We start from the raw sequence: 15,511 nt of genomic DNA, 5'->3' as shown, positions 1-15,511 counted from the left end.
GGTCTTTTAGTAGCTTGATCTCCTTTGTGGTTTGTTTGTTGATGTGGTCAATTTCTTTGATTTTTTTTAGATTTTTTTAATATTTTTTTGTATGATCATTATGTGATTTTAAGTGGCTAATTTCTTATGTTAATGATTATAAAAATATTTTTATTATGTGTTTAATTTATGATTATGTTTGTACATCTTTATTATAATTCTAAATATTTCTTTTTTTAATAAAATTAACAATTTCTATTAACTTTTTTAATTAAAATTAATTAATTTAATCGATTTCAAATTATTTGAAACTTGAGGCATCTCCTTGTCTCAAGCCATGCATTCTCATCAAAATGCCAATAAACCCTACCTTGAGATCAACAAGAAACCTTCGAAAAAGGGATTGGATTTCTATATTAAAATTCTTATCCATTGAAATTTGAGAAAAGAAAAATAGTGGCAGCGCCACCCCCATCTGGCTCTGCTCAAACCCCATCGTTGGATCAAGCAGATATTCATAATTAAATCTCTTTCATATAAAATTATCAAAAAAATTAAAAAAAAATTAACCTAGGGTTCCCGACAGCATAGGAAACAATGTACTAAAAACACATATTTTATATGTGTGCATGTGTTTTTTTAATACAGGAAATATATATGTTACAGCTACCGACACCGAGAACATAAATAGAAGACTGACAACTTTGTTTTCTGTAGCAAATGAATCATTAAGGAGAGGGTTAAAATAATGGGATGAATGTCAACCCTATTCCTTGGGACTGAGAAATAAAAGTAGGTTTAAAAAACAAACATGCGTGTTTTGAGGAGTGTTTTTTAAAAATCTGGAAGCATCTATCTTGGTCAGTGAATATCTTGATGTAATTATTTAGTAATCATTGATCTTAGTTTTCCAAGGACATTGAGGTCAAGCCCAAGGAATCTTACATTAATACCTCTGTTTTCTAGGATTTTTTCCTCACTGCCTTCCATGCTAAGGGTTATTTGATCCATTTTGGTGTTCTCATTCCATGTCATTATAACATATATGTATGCATGTATGTGAATGTTGGCATCTTCTTCCTCGTGAAGTTGGCTGTGTTTTTGGAGATTGTCAGGGTAACAGCTGGAGATGCTTATGTTACTACAGTTCGAAAGACAAACATAGCATATAAACTATCACCAGTTTTTCTCTTTCACATATGAGATTCTTTGCATTCTTAGCATTTCTAACACGTATTAACCTGTAGTAATTTCTTAGCATATAAACACCTCATCACCTCAACTTTAGCCTCTTTTTGATGATCGAAACCACGATGACATGGCCTCAATTATACTGTTTTTGGTGATAATCAAAGCCTGGACAACAATTCCTTCAACATGTGATGCAAACAAAACAATGTTAACTAGGCATCTGACAGACACACCAAGATTTGAACCATAGGTCCCCCCTACATATATTTGGGACAATCATTCGGTTTAAATACTTAAAACTCATAATTAAAGTTAAGTTGAGATTAACTTATGTAATCACCGAAATAGATAACTGTTAATGATGATAATATCTCCCAAGTTGAATCAAAAGCTCAATGCATGCATCTTGATTTGCAGCATGCATATGTCTGCAGATGTTCAAACCCAGTGGATGGAATTGTATATGGGCCATTGATTAAACTGTTGACGTGGGATCTTTTCTCCTAAAGTCAATATTAATATATGCATCGAATTTGCTTTTATAAAATCATCAATGGAAAAAATAATAAAGTATTAGTGACTAATATTGACTTATGGAACGAATGAAAAGATCACGTGATGTCTGCTTAATGATACATGGAACAAACGTTATTTTTTAGAAGATTTGGATTTGAATGATTGTATTTGCACTAGTGCGTATTATCGATTAATGGAGAAAATTATAAATAAATACTATTATTTTAAAAAATAATACTATTTATAAATTTGGTAAAGTGTATTATCAATAGACTAAATTTATTTTGAACAAATATTGTTTTGTGATTGTTGATTATTGCGTACTATTTAAAAGAAATTATTCATGGAATGAGATGAAGTGATTCTGACTAATGGGACTTGAGAGGTATAATAGTTTTGATTAATCATAGAGGAGAGGAGGAGGGCGATATATAATCACACCGACAGAAATAAATATATTATATTTATAAATATTATTTTTTTTATGGACAGCATTTTTCATTAAAAATTTGCATGAGGGTCAACATGTTCCCTTTTGCTTCCTAAATTTTTGAATTGAAGGGAAACCCTCAGTGTTAAATTTATTAAACGTCACATTATTATATCAATCTGATTAAATCCTATAGGGTTCAAATTGATCATTCTTTTGATATTAGGAGATTTCTAGCTGTAATCAACTCATGCAATGTTGATAGATTAGATATGCAAACAAGTAATTAATGTTAGGACCAAACCATAATATAAAAGTTTAATCAGGATCTTATCATACCAAATTATCAAGAATAATAAAGATTAGATGTCGAAGCATACTTGAATTAATCGATACGTTGAAATCTTTGAGTATATATTTGGTTGTGATCTTCCAAGAAGATAGTGTCCCTTTAAGTATAAAATCTCTGATGAGGATAAGAGTAAATACGAGATTGTCTATTTCTTGAGGACCATAACCCATTTACATAGTTGATTTAAGAATCAGTTATTGTCTGAACTTATAACTCTGACCCTTATCGAATTATAAATACAACTTTAATAGGATCTACACTTTTAACATCTTACGACTTTATAACATAATTGATCACTTAATTTATGTCATATTTTATGATAACAATATACATTATAAGTATGTGCCTATAAAATCCAACAACTAAAGCAAAGAGGGGTGTTAGGTTATCATATTAGGTATTTTCTATGCACAATTTCGTTGAAATGGAAGGCTATATAGTAAGAGGTCTTCGAAATGTCATTTCCAGTGAGCTATATAGACTTTGAGTCATCATACCCTTTGATCAGTCATTTTCTCTCAACGACATGATTACTAGCATATCTATATGATCTGTTAGGATCAAATATATCTATTATCATTTATTTAATTGATTAACTTACGAGTAGTCATCATAACTATAGACTTGACATTGAGGTCAAAAATCACACTATAAAACCTTTAGTCAAGGTAAAAAAATGGGACTTCTTTATCTATTTATTTTTCACTCGATAATTTTAAGAATCAAACAATGTTGACCGTCGATAACACCATCATAAACAACTAATTATGTATCTCTACTCAAATCATAAAAGATAAACCGTGTCAACTTAAATGTTACCATCAATAATAATGAATATGAACAACTTTATTCTAAATCTCATCTGGCCATAGGTTTGGCAGAAGTGAGATGAGAGAGTTTTCGGTTCAATTTACATCATCTTTTTGCCTATGATAAACTAAGGATGTCACCATAAAGACACAGTCTTACAACCATAGGAGGGTAATATTGAAAGCGACCTACCAGCCTAATGTTCCAATTATTACACATTAACCTATTAACAATCTAAATTGAATATCAACGTACGGTCATTGCACATAGGATTGCCATCAGCTGTAAGAACTGTAACACACACTTCTTCAGCTGTAGCAACTCACCACATGATTCATACAAAGAAGAAACCACTTGTATTTCACAAAAAAATTAACTCTCAAGTTGTTCGAATTATAGTAGAATGATTTCATTTTTATTATTGGGAAGATGTCAAGAAATGACGACGTTTTTTTACAAGTTTGAATGTAATATTACAGTCATCGACAACTGTTGATAAGTTTATCAATGCTCACGATAATTGTTAATAAATTTCGAATATAATTTTTTTCTCATTTGGTGTATGTTAATGACAGTTGTTGACAACCTTAGTGATTATTGTATAATTTATTATATAATTTTCGATTCTATGTAGTAATATATTATTCTTTTATTTTTTTCTTCACAATTTTCCCTAAATAAGCCCACATTTGCTATATTTTTTAAGAGAATCATGTAGTGCATGTATGGTAAAAATATTCATCCGACAAAGTGACATTCCTCATTCTCTTGCATAACAAAGTAGATAGGCCAGGATTACATAATTATTTGCTAAAACCCAAAAATTTACTCAAGCAGTGGTGTTTTCCACTTCCATAAGCTCTCCCTTTTTATATAATATAGGAGAGTTGGAAATCCCCTACCCAAAATGAGGAGGTTGACAAGATTTCTTCTTTCCCCCCATAATGACCAAATATACCAATCACCTTTCTAAGTGGCAGGGTAAACATTAATAATCAGCTCTTGAAATATTGTTGATTTGTTACTTAAGAATCTTAGAAACACTTGTTTTGGATTCCTCTATCTCTTTATTGATTTATTGATGCTTCTTTATTTGGGGTTCAGATATGAGGAAGAAGCACTTGCTCCACATCAAAGATTTTGATCTAAATTGAACAGCTAGTGCCCATTTTCAGATTCTATAATGAATGGATAATAGTCATGTTAATTTGTTTATCATCACACACCATACTTCAGGGTTACTCTTTGTCGTATACTTTTATGGTTTATATATATTTATAAGGATATACATTTGACCCAAATTTAATGAGTTTGACTTGGTGTTATAGGGTTGAGTTTTTTTTGTTGTTTTTGAAAATTCGAGTTCGAGTAAGATATTTGATTTAGGATAAAAATAGACAACCCGATTTGAGAATAATAGTATAATTGATCTTTATATATTCAGGAATAATTGTTATAATACACATCTCTGTATTTTTTTAAATAGGTCCCTATTTTACCTAATAAAAATCGAAATTATATACACGCATGTATGTTTGTGTTGGATCATGTTGGGTCAAAATTAGATTTTTATCTTAAAAACCAGGTCGTATTTCGGGTTGGATAGAGCTTCCCTAAATCCGGATCAAATTCGGTGACGGGTGGAGGGGTGTTATACTTGGATCGGGTTCGAATGGATAAAAAATCTGACCCCGTCCGATCCATGACTATCCCTATTTGTATATGTATACGCATTTGATATAGGTAAATTTTCATCATTTGTACTTTTACTATGTATAAATTGTGGATTTTGTCATTATACTCTAATTTAATCAATTTCAGTCCATTTAGTTTTCAAGATTTAAAATAAGACAAGGATAATAAGACTAAATAAAGAGGACATAAAATGGCCAAATTAAAAAAAATATGAACTAAATCTATAATTTATGTGTAATATAGAAAGTAACAGAAGAATTTGACTTAACACATTTAATCAGAACTGATGTATAATATATAGATTAATAGAAAGAATTCGACCATTGATATATTGTAGATTAGTGAAGAAGAGTAGCTGGAAACATTTTAGAGAAAGGTAGGAGATCTCATAAATTGAAAGCATAATTAGTGGAAGACTTGAATAATCAAAATACCCTATCCCTAATAACAAAAATGACTTTTAAATGAGCTCAAAGGAGAAATGATGTAGGGTTCGTTTTCCATCATAAGAAACACCAATACTCTTAGGGAACTTGACCACACTTTAAAAAGAAGATTACCCCTTTAATCAAACCCACAAAACAAGACTTAAAGTGGTAAGGGACACCTTTTTCTAATTGAGTTAGAAGCTAGCAAGCAGTGTGCATATATAGGGTCATATCTGCAATATAATATAATAATTTAAAGGGAAAAAGTGGAAACATTTTGAATCTTTTGCACTGACTTGGAGCAAAAGGGAAGTGCCCTACAAATCTAGAGAGATGAGTGATTGAAAGAAATTTGTGGATTTTGACAAGTGCCTATATATTAACATAATCTTATGTATCTTGATTTTGTTCCATATTTTTTTCTTTCTTGGTTTCACTTTGCAGTCCACAACTTTTATTCTCTTGAAATAAAGGAGGGAATGATTAATATGGGGATTGGTCCCACGAACCTTAAGCCACACTCAAATCCAATCACGCTGGACTTAATTGGCAGGCCAGTCAAGGTAAAAAAGGTTGTAGGCCCCCACCTAATAGGACCTCATTTCCCTACTCTATTTTTTTCTAAAAATAATCAATCAGAGAGTGAGCTTCGAAAAATTTATTGAAATATAAACGAAATGTAATATAGATGAACATATCTTAACCGAACATACATCTAATATAGATTAATATATCCTATGAAAGGAACATAGATTAATGCATCATACGAATGCTTATAAGTCAAGTTGTATAAACAGTGTTCCATTTAATGCATTTATATTAGGTTTTGCTTGATGGTATATTAGTTGTTTACTGATACTCGATCTAACCTCTTCATCAAGTATCGATACGATACAAATACAATAGTCCTCTCATATCTGTATCCATATGCAAATATATATATATATGAAGATATGGAAATGAAGCATCGTTGTTGTATAGGGCAAGGGTGGTGGAAGTAATTTGGAATTTATATTGTCGATAATTTGAGTGCAGCCAGTACTTTGGTTATCATACCATATCCATGTTATGTAGTATTCATATATCAAAAATTGGAGGCAGCAGGGCCCATCGTTGTTAAAGGTTGCTGTCAAGTGCCCATCCTCCACACTACAAAACAAACAAATGTAAAGGTGATTTCTTGTAATGTTTTGCATCTACGGATGTAGTTTAATCCAACAAACAAGAGAGGATTGTGGAAATTAAGATAAGATTGCGTTTCAGATTCCACCAGCTAAACAGCCATGAAGTTGGCACCATTCATGTTCACATTCTTTGCTTCTTTTGGGTTGCCTTCAAACCACTGCTTTTCATTGTATTCGGAAAAAGAAAGAAAAAAGGTTCAAAAGTAGAATCATTTAACACGTATCCTAAGAATTAGACCGGAAGGAAGAAATTTGCGACAACTGGTCAGGTTGTGCAAATGCATCCTTTATCCATCTTTAAATTCATTTATTTAATAGAAACACATCTATTTATGGATTGTTTGACATCGTTTATTTACATTCTAGTTGCGGTCGGCACTGAAGATGGGAGCCCAAGCTATGGGTCGGAGCTTGCATTGACTTCAACCAAACAACACTTGGGCCAAATTTCCAAAACCGTGGACTCACGTTGACACGACATAAGTCTATCAAAGAAAAGGAAATTGCAGGTATACAAAAACAAACATTGGAAAAGGAAAACAAGAATAGAAATCTCAACGTCACCAAAGGGAATGGAACAAACAATATCGTCTGACTGTGAGTGGTTACTAATGGAAACAGGACAGTGGTCCATAGAGGACCCCCCCAATCAAGCATTGACATAAATTGCTTCCGGACAAATGCTACAGAAGAGGCCCATTTCTACACCCCAATATCAACACACATTTTCGTCATATTAAAATTCAAACTCCTAAAAATAGGATAAAATTTTGCTAGGATTCAAACTCATAAAAATATGATAGAGTTCTACTATTATTTAAACTCCTAAAGATAAGATCCACAAGCATTATAAATAGTCATTGTAACTCACTATTGTAACACATTCGGAAGAGGATATACGAAATACCAAGCAAAAAATTACAAGCAACTCGTAGACATTTTTCGAAGCATTTATATTTTGAAAGGTAATGTTCATACCTTCGCATGTTATTTTTCCTTACCCTTGCTGTGTTTTGATTCGAAAGAAAACTGAAAAAAGTGTTTTTGGCCGATGAACGGGGACGTTTTCGAGATCTATTTTTGTAGATCTAGTCCCCGAGGCTTGTGTTTTTGAAAAACTATTCGAATTTTTATAAACGGGTCGTGTGGATCCGCGTGTTTTATCTTTTTTTCTTCGATTGACTTTTAATTTTGACCCCTAATTCATTTTTTATTTTAATTTAACCCTTATTATTTATATGTATATATATATACATTTAATTATATATTTTTTTATTTTTTTATTATAATATTTTTTCATTTTTCTTTGCGTTATATTATATTATTTTCCTATTATATATATATATATATTATATTATTATTTTTTATCTATGTTTACCTATTTACTATGTTTTTTTACTATATTTTTCTAACGTTATATATATATATATTCTTACTTCATTTTATTTTATATTTCTATGATTACTATTTTTTTAGTTAATATTATATGTAAATTTATTTTTCATTTATTTATTATTATTGTTACTATTTAGTATTTTATTATATTATACATATATTTTTATATTTTTATATATATTTGTATTTTATTATTTTATTTATACTATTTATTTATTTTCATTATGTTTTTAGTTTCTTTGTTCTTATTATTATTTTTCTTTTTTTAAAAACACTTTACCTTTTTTATTCTTTTTTATATATATATTTTTTTCTTCATTTATTTTATTTTATTTTTTTTATATTTGTTTCATCCAATTATTTTATGTTTATTATTATTTGTTTTATTTATTTCCTTGGTTTACTCTTTAGTTTTGTTACTTTCTTTTATTATTATTATTTTCTTTTAACATCTTATTTTAATTTTTAAGGGTATTTTCGTAAACTCATTAAGGGTAAATAATTCGGATCAAATTTTACCTTTTAATTTAACTTGCAATTTTCTTAATTAAAGACAACTGGAAATAACGTAGTACCGAAAGGGCGGTTCAAGGGTGCTAATCCTTCCTTGACCGTAACCGACTCCCGAACCCGACACATCTTTAGAAAGACGCAGATCAGGTAACAAATAGGGTATCCGATCAACCCATTTGTTTTAAATAAATGATAGGTGGCGACTTCCAATCCACATTTTTCAAGTTGAAACCCAATTCTGGAGCCCAACCGAAAGACGATTACGACAGCTTAGCGACTCCACTGGGGACACAGGTAAGTGAGTCAGGCTAAGGTAATTTCCAGTTGTCTTTTTAATGAAAAGGGTAAGTTTAAATTTTAAGGTAACATTTCGATCCTTATTACTTACTTTTGATTATATTTTCGAGTAAATAGTTGTACTGACCGTTTTTTAATGATTTCAGCCCTTAAAGATTTTTCATCCAAAGGCTCTATACCCGAGCTCCGAACCCGTTTTAAGTGGGGGTGAAAGCGACGCCTTCGTGTGAATTTATTCATCGTATGGGCCTAGCAAGTAACCTCCGGGATTCATATACCTTATGCCTTCGTGTGAATTTATTCTCTGTATGGGCATAAGAGAATGTTTCCTCTCGAGTTTAACTTAGTCCACACAAGCTTGTGATGGGTTTAGGACTAAGGGTCTGGTAAGCCCAAGGGGGCACCGGCAAGGAGAACTCGAGTACCTTTTTTTAGAACCTAAACCCGGAGACTACAAGGAGTTAGGGCTCATCCCAAAACCTCGTTTTAAACCCTAGGATGCTGAAATTATTTTTTGCTTTACTTTCTGTTCAAAACATGTGAACTAGAAATTTATGCGGTTAGGACTTGTTCAAAATCAACTTGCGGGATAGAGATCATGTCCGGGTAGGAATAATAAGCATGTGGGGTAGATATCATGTGGGGTAGGACTTTTATTTTCATGATTGCTTTGATTATTATCTTTACCTTACTAACTCTTTTCATTTTTTTCATCTCTTTTATTTTATTTCCATCATCTGCATAATTCAAAAGAGGTGTTGATCCACCAAAAAATGTGTTCGTTAACCATAAATAATCTGCATTAATGGACAAAGGTGTTGTACTACAGGAGATTAAAAACCCGAGGTACGACTATGGTCCGAGAAGACTCAAAAAGAAAAGGGAGACAGTCTTCAAGGAAGTTATGTGTCAGAGCTTGTTAGCTATGCATCTATCAGTCTAAAACATAACAATGTGCGAGGAACTTCGAGATATTTGGGACAGTTGGAAGAATGATCGAAAACAGAAGTTCAGTCAGCGGTATGGTGACATTACACTTTTGTTTTATGTTAAGACCGGTGAGCCCTTAATCAGAGCCTTGGTTCAATTCTGGAACCCGGGATACAGTTGCTTCACTTTTAACCAAGAGGACATGGTACCTACCATCGAGGAGTATACTACACTATTGCACTGTGAAAGCATTAAACTGGAGCGAGCCTACATCAAACACATCAAGAGTCAGCCTTTCAAGAACAGACTGGCTAAGATTGCAGGAGTTGATGAAAAGTGGGTGAGTGACCGACTCCGAAACAAAGGTAACGGGCAAGGAATTAGTGGATCCACATAAAGAAACTAATGAATGATCACCCTGATGAATGGAAGACTATAGACCTTCTTTGCACTAGGTCTGTATGGCTTGATCATCTTTCCGAAGATTTTGGGATGCATTGACGCAGCCGTGGTGGATCTGTTTGAGCAACTTCCGAAACGAGTCAACTCAGCACCAACCATCTTAGCCGAGACCTTTCGGTCTCTCAACCATTACCGAAGAGCTGGCGGATGTAGATTCATTGGATGTGTTCAGCTCCTTCAATTCTAGATTCACAGCCACTTCTGGAAGACTAATTGGGTTGTCTACCGCCGATTTAGCACTACGTATTCACCTTTGAGAGAGTTCATCACCATGAAATGGCATGAAGAAACTTCAAAAGAGAAGTGGATGAAAGTCTTCTCTCATCTATCAAGACCGAGATATTACTTGGAGAGCCCCCTGGTTGTTCCTCAGTGATGTTCTTTTCCAATGTGGGGACTTTGACACTATGACCTTACCTGAACTTTGGGATGCAGTTGGGTATGCTCCATTGTTAGCACTTAGACATTATGGGGCACATCAGTTTGTCCCAGCAACATGCGGACTAGCTAAATCAGAGTTTAAGTATCACGGTGACAACTATAAGAAGATGATCAAGGAAGCAGTCGATTCATGGAAGAAAGTATTCCGGATGGATGTGGTAGCTGCCAGAAACATACTTACTCCGGACTATGTGGAGTGGCAAAGATTGAGGAAAAATGACAATATTCCGGTGCCAGACTGTGAGGACACCCGGACCATGGAGGAACATCTCAGGCCCGTCCCTTCTGGACTTGAGATACCCAAAACAGAGTTTGAAGCTGTGAACAATGAGTTGGGGAAGAGGATAAAGGAACTTGAGGCTGAGCGCTATCAGAAAGATCGAGCAGACAAACTAGAAATAGAACAAAAAAAGAGTCCGTTTAGAGCTCGAAGACTTGAGAAAGGGGTATCAAGATAAAGTCAAGAATAACTCCAAGTTGAAAGTGGCTTCTAAATACTGGAATGAGAGAGCTTGGAAGGAACAGATGAAGACTGCCCAGAGGCACTTAGCAGGCAGTCAGCATCAAAACCAATGCTTGAGAATCCGGATGGCTGATCTGGAGAAACAACATGAGAGAGATGGCAAAACAATAGCTGAGTTAGAAGCTATTGTAGATGGGTTCAAGAAGCAAGCAAGCAAGCTTCAGATAGTGCCCTTCGATGGATGTTTACAGTGGCGTTTCCATTGGGAGCAAGCACAACAAAGGGTGAAGGCCAGAGACGCAGTCATCCGAGACTTCCTGGATCAAGTACAAAAGGCAGCTCGCCATCTACACGGCCTGGCAAGGGAAGCTGGAGTGGTCCAACAAGGCATACAACCAGTGACAGATGAAAACAGAAGACTTGTTAACCTGTTGGAAGCTGTTCGGGGTCTAGAGGATTTAGTCCGAATGTACATTTGATTGTTTTTATGTCTCTTACAAGATAAAACATTTTTGTCGAAATAAGGATTATTTATAATAATGGACACTTTTCTGGATCAATGCCTCGAACATTTCATGCATTTTTTTCATTTTGCGTTGTGTATCTACATTTCATTTTTAAGCATTTTCATAAACATGAAATTTCTTCATGGAGGATTCGATGAAGTGGTTTTAACCACATGACACCACATGGAAGCAAGATTCTAACATCAAAAGGAAAAAACTGAAAACAATACAGTGGGAGCCTGATCAGCTGATTGTAGGACAAAGCCTGCCAGGATGATCTAAGAAAAGAATCCCCATATCCTAAGGGCTACGATATTGAAGCTGTTAGCTCTTACCACATAAGAAGCCCCAAACATTCCTCTGAAAACTGTAAGACGCTTGCCAAAGAAGGGGGCATGGCATATACCATTTGCACTTAGAGGGTTGTTTTGTTTGAACACGCCTTTGATCTTTCATGTTTGCTTAATCTTTTAAATGATTGAATTTATGATGCTTTCTAAGGTGGAGTAATTGAACAAATTTTAATCTTTAGTTCTTCGAATATTAAATGAATTAATTATTCTTTTAATTCTTCAAGAATTATAGATTTTTGACGTATGGAAATATTAGACCTTTCTTACCCTGTCTCAAACCCCAGAATAAAATACCTTGATTCTTTGCCCAAAACAACTCGTGGTCATTACCAAAAGACAAAATTTTGACATTACCTCATTTTGAAATTCTTGAACATTGCCTTTATCTTTTTGATACACTCATACCTTTCTTTGAGTCAATAAGATCACACCACTGTTTTTTTAGACTAAAAAATAACCTTTTTTACCATTAAAACCCAAGGCATTGAGTTGTTCATTTTAACATGAGCATTCTTCTAAAGAACCAACTTGGGGCATCTCGTGGGGAGCCTGAACATTGAGACATCTGGGGAAAAAAAGAAGAATAATTCATTCGAAATAATTCTATCATGCATTAATTACACTGTTTTCATGCGAATAGAATTAATCTTGAAAATCTATCCCCCAGGGGATACCTCTTCTGTGAAGATTTACATGTATGAAATGATGAACGGCTTTCTTTCTTTATCCCTTCACAACAGGAGAAAAAAATATATCTCTTGTGTCCCCTTTTGAGCCTGTAGTATTTTTCTTCGGATTCAACCCTAACCAAGGATCACCCTCCACACTGGGGGGCAAGGTGGAAGAAATATGCTTACATGAGCGAAGACATTAATTCAGATGAGATACCAAAAGGTGAACCAAATGTCAAGTGCGAAGATTCAATTAGAACAAAAAGGGCAAAAACAAAAAAAAAGAAAAGAAGAAAAAATAAAGAAAAAAGAAAGAATAAAAATCAAAAAGAAAAAGGGACAAAAAAGCACATGCAAAGATTCCCTAAAGACAAATGGTACATCAAGCTTCAAACTATGAGATTGATCAAGCACAATCATTCCCGAATCACTGAATCACTTCACTCGAAGATCATGGAGCATCAAGAGAGAGAAACATTTTGAGCAAGATTGAAGGCATCAGAATGAATTGATCATTGGTTTAACACCCTGAAACACTTGTTTGGGCCTATTTATCTTTTTCTTTCATAACCATGAACCCTAGCCTACATTACGTGCCTTAAAAGTCCTTTATAATCATACATGGATTTCTAAACAGAAGAGAATATCTTCAGATTTCATCCCGCCCATCAGGATTAATCTTTGTTTGCAAAAAACAATGTAATTAATGCATGGTAGAGAAAAATAACAAAGGGGGGTTTAAGACGTAAATCCTGAATAACGTCTTGAAACCAAAGGAGGATTTGAATTGAAAACCTGAAAAGGCGGCTCGAATATAAAAATTGTGCAACTGAGGCGATCACACAAATTCCTTGATAAGGCATCGCACAATCCAAATGTGACTATGAAAGCTGGGAGTCGGAGAACACTTCCAGTAGAGGAGCATGCAAGCTACCCCATCAAACCTTTGAGCATCAAATGCCAAACCTTTGACCAAACACAATAACCTGAGACCTTTTTATCATTTCCTTACTTAACCATTTCCCAAAGATAGCTTTGATCTTGGAACGTGTCAAATAGCTATAATTTATTGAAGGATTAACATTGTAATTAAACATTTGATATCCAATGAACTCTAGTTTTATGATTCGTCTCAATTGTAAAACCGTGAAAGAGACAATATTTTCAAAACTTTTGATTAAACATTTTTCGAAACTCTTTATTGATATTTTCAGAACTTTGAAAATAAAAGAGAAAGAAAAACATTTTTTTTCAAACAAGACAGTCTCTCTAGAGTGAATCTTGGTAAATGACATGTGACTCTTAGACACAAAACTCATGCTCAGAATCAATGCTGAAGAAAGAAATGAGGAACATTTGGGGCATCTTTGGAGATTCAACATCAAATATTGGGGCATTTTTGGATATTGGGGCATTATTTGGGGATTCAACATCCTAATGCAAATTATCAGACCTTTTTCAGGAGATAAAATATAACCAATTCATGTTACATGCATCTTATGCATACATTTTAGAGCACCATATTTATCATTTTCCACATACATAATTTTTTGCAGCTTTTAGAGTCAAGTTTCAACTTCAAGACGAAGGATACTCGATTCAAAAGCACCTTTAAAGATTCATGTTGGTTGCTTAACTCAGCAGCAAAAAGCCACACTTCGACCAACTCGACAGATTCAAAGTTTCTCTTAAAACAACACGATTTGTTCGAGAGTGGATTTCAACTTCACGACGAAGGATATCTAGCTCGAAGTCAAACTTTACAATAAAGGGGTTTCCACGGTTTCAACTTCACGGCGAAGGGAATTGTGTCCACCCGCAACATACAATACTTGGATTTCAACTTCACGACGAAGGATATTCAAGTCAAGGCTCAACTTCACAACGAAGTGGCCATCCGTGATTTCAACTCCACGACGGAGAATATCGTGCCACTCGAGACAACACAAGTTCAACTTCACAACGAAGGGACGACTGGTTGTCAACAAACAACTTCCCAATTTCAAAGACAATTTCAACTTCACAGCGAAGGATATTGGACTCCAGACAACGCAAGTTCAACTTCACGACGAAGAGACTGCTGGTTGTCAACAAACAACTTCTCAATTTCAGAGCCAATTTCAACTTCACGACGAAGGATATTGGACTCCAGACAATGCAAGTTCAACTTCACGACGAAGGGACCGCTGGTTGTCAATAAATAATTTCCCAATTTCAGAGCCAATTTCAACTTCACAGCGAAGGATATTGGACTCAAGACAACGCAAGTTCAACTTCATGACGAAGGGACCGCTGGTTGTCAATAAACAACTTCCCAATTTCAGAGCCAATTTCAACTTCACAGCGAAGGATATTGGACTCCAGACAACGCAAGTTCAACTTCACGACGAAGGGACCGCTGGTTGTCAACAAACAACTTCTCAATTTCAGAGCTAATTTCAACTTCACAACGAAGGATATTGGACTCCAGACAACGCAAGTTCAACTTCACGACGAAGGGACCGCTGGTTGTCAACAAACAACTTCCCAATTTCATAGCCAATTTTAACTTCACAGCGAAGGATATTGGACTCGAGACAACGCAAGTTCAACTTCACGACGAAGGGACCGCTGGTTGTCAACAAACAATTTCCCAATTTCGGAGCCAATTTCAACTTCACAGCGAAAAATATTGTACTCCAGATAACGCAAGTTCAACTTCACGACGAAGGGACCGGTGGTTGTCAACAAACAACTTCTCAATTTCAGAGCTAATTTCAACTTCACAACGAAGGATATTGGACTCCAGACAACGCAAGTTCAACTTCACGACGAAGGGACCGCTGGTTGTCAACAAACAATTTCCCAATTTCATAGCCAATTTCAACTTCACAGTGAAGGATATTAGACTCGAGA

This window comes from Hibiscus syriacus, unplaced genomic scaffold, assembly GCF_006381635.1.
Source record: "Hibiscus syriacus cultivar Baekdansim isolate YM2019G1 unplaced genomic scaffold, ASM638163v2 tig00110469_pilon, whole genome shotgun sequence".
Classification (NCBI taxonomy): Eukaryota; Viridiplantae; Streptophyta; class Magnoliopsida; order Malvales; family Malvaceae; genus Hibiscus; species Hibiscus syriacus.
This window is presented reverse-complemented; position numbering follows the sequence as displayed.